Source organism: Mustela nivalis (genome assembly GCF_964662115.1).
Source record: "Mustela nivalis genome assembly, contig: HAP1_SCAFFOLD_588, whole genome shotgun sequence".
NCBI lineage: Eukaryota > Metazoa > Chordata > Mammalia > Carnivora > Mustelidae > Mustela > Mustela nivalis.
The window spans coordinates 90,356-93,158 of record NW_028136074.1 but is presented as its reverse complement, the minus strand read 5'-3'; the positions used below and the strand labels follow the sequence as shown (position 1 = coordinate 93,158).

Below are 2,803 nucleotides of genomic sequence, written 5' to 3'. Positions count from 1 at the left end.
AAAAGACAAAGAGCTGGCTACTAGTAGAAAAAGTACATTTGACTCTGTCAGTGAAAGTGGTAAAGGGATTTGAGAAAATAAGGCAAAGCAGTGGAATTATGTGTTAAAACTTTAAATATTATAGACACATTTACTTAATTTCTAATACTGCTTATAATTAAAAAAGATGTTTTCCATGAACCACGCATTACAGCAAATATATTGTTTATACAGATTAAATTTTCATCAAAAGGGACGCCTGGGTGGCTCAGTTGGTTAAGCAGCTGCCTTTGGCTCAGGTCATGATCCCAGCATCCTGGGATCGAGTCCCGCATCTGGCTCCTTGCTCGGCCGGAGCCTGCTTCTCCCTCTACCTCTGCCTGCCATTCTGTCTGCCTGTGCTTGCTCTCTCGCCCACTCTCTCTGATAAAGAAATAAAATCTTAAAATAAATAAATAAATTTTCATCAAAAAATTATAAGTGTATTTTTTTGTAGGATCATGATAAGCATTTTGCAGATGAGAAAAGTGAAATTTAGAAAAGTATGTCTCTTCAAATCCCTCATACAATATCTGGCCTAGATAGAAGGATATACTATCACAATTGAGGAAGATAATTGAGATTACTTAAAATGATAAACTTTACTGTATAGGGTTTTTTACAAGTTTGCCACAGATTCACATTTTTTAAAATATATATCTATTTGTGTAAAGAGAATGCACTGAGAAGTAAAAAGATAGTGATATATCAGTGCTACCAACTAATGGCTATAATATCATCACCTTATTTATGAACAATGAAACAGTGTGTAATATTTAAATAAATTTAAATAAATTCCTATTTATTTTATATATTTATAAATTTAAATGAATTCCTATTTATTTATTATTAAAGAAATTCCTCTAACAAACAGTATGTTTTGAAGGTTGCTAGCAGGAAAGTGTTGTACGACATGGAAGTAATCAGAAAATGTGATCTAAAATTCTGCTTTCAAGGGCGCCTGGGTGGCTCAGTGGGTTAAAATTCTGCTTTCAAGAAGCTATAACAGTAAGTACTGAGCATTAGCTATTATATGCTATGGATGAATAACTGAAATCTACATTTGAAACTATTGGTACACTATATGTTACCTAATTGAATTTTAAAAAGTTAATAAAAAAAACCACTATTTTATAAAACAATATTCCCAACAGGCTCTTTTGCTTTAAAATACTCACTTTGTTTCCTCTCCGAGAGAACACCAAATGGCGGATGACGCCGGTGCTGCGAGAGGGCCCGGAGGGCCCGGGGGCCCTGGAATGGGAGGCCGCGGCGGTTTCCGCGGTGGCTTCGGCAGCGGCATCCGGGGCCGGGGCGGGCCGGGGCCGTGGTCGGGGCCGGGGCCGAGGCCGCGGAGCTCGCGGGGGCAAGGCCGCGGACAAGGAGTGGATCCCCGTCACCAAGCTGGGCCGCCTGGTCAAAGACATGAAGATCAAGTCCCTGGAGGAGATCTATCTCTTCTCCCTGCCCATCAAGGAGTCTGAGATCATCGACTTCTTCCTGGGAGCCTCCCTCAAGGACGAGGTTTTGAAGATCATGCCTGTGCAGAAGCAGACGCGCGCGGGCCAGCGGACCAGGTTCAAGGCATTTGTCGCCATCGGAGATTACAATGGACACGTCGGTTTGGATGTCAAGTGTTCCAAGGAGGTAGCCACTGCCATCCGCGGAGCCATCATTCTGGCGAAGCTTTCCATTGTCCCTGTGCGGCGAGGCTACTGGGGGAACAAGATCGGCAAGCCCCACACTGTCCCATGCAAGGTGACTGGCCGCTGTGGCTCTGTGCTGGTGCGTCTCATCCCCGCCCCCAGAGGCACTGGCATTGTCTCGGCCCCTGTGCCCAAGAAACTGCTGATGATGGCTGGTATTGACGACTGCTACACCTCGGCCAGGGGCTGCACTGCCACCCTAGGGAACTTTGCCAAGGCTACTTTCAATGCCATCTCCAAGACCTACAGCTATCTCACCCCTGATCTCTGGAAGGAGACTGTGTTCACCAAGTCTCCCTATCAGGAGTTCACGGACCATCTTGTGAAGACCCACACCAGAGTCTCTGTTCAGAGGACCCAGGCTCCAGCTGTGGCTACTACATAGTTTTATACAAGAAAAATAAACTGAACTAAAGCTTGAAAAAAAAATACTCACTTTGTAATGAGAGTCATTACTTTTGTCTAGCCAAATCTTATAGCACTGTTTATCCCTTCCCTGCTTTATCCCTTCCCAGTATCAATAAAGGCTCACTTGGGTTACCTAGAAGCCATGAGAAAGCTTGTAATAGATCTGGCTGGTTTTCACCAGCAATTTGACCACCATGTGCACAGGGAAGTCTATTGATAAAGGCTTTATTGCAATAAGTTGCAAATACATGGATGATTTTGAATTCTCTTTCTTGAGGTCTTGTTTCATGATAATAAATTTAGGGTGGCTTATTGGAATGGATGTTATTAACATATCTTCATAGTTATAAGCACATGGAATTGTAAAATAGATGAACGAATGTGGCATTACTGACAACTGTCCTCATTTTGAAATCAAATTACAGTGTACTAAGATGAGGAAGCAAAGCAGATTTGGGATTATGAGTGAAATAATTTTAAAAAGTATTAGGGGTATGATCGGACTATTGGGTAATTCAGTAGAAAAATGTCTACTGATTGAGATTCTGTGTTCCCTGATTTCAGAGAGAAGTTAAGATAAATAAGTAACACGAGGAGACTAGGAAGCCAAACATAAGTGATAATTTTGTGCCAGGGTGTGTATACATCTGTTTATCTTCTTGCTTTACCAC

At 42.2% G+C, this 2,803-nt stretch overlaps 1 pseudogene across 1 annotated transcript; it reads left to right on the top strand.

The window, feature by feature from the left end:
• Positions 1-1,223: 1,223 nt before the first annotated feature.
• LOC309857270 (small ribosomal subunit protein uS5 pseudogene) lies at positions 1,224-2,153 on the top strand (annotated as a pseudogene). The gene has a single exon. The product of its transcript is annotated as a small ribosomal subunit protein uS5 pseudogene (transcript).
• Positions 2,154-2,803: the final 650 nt, after the last annotated feature.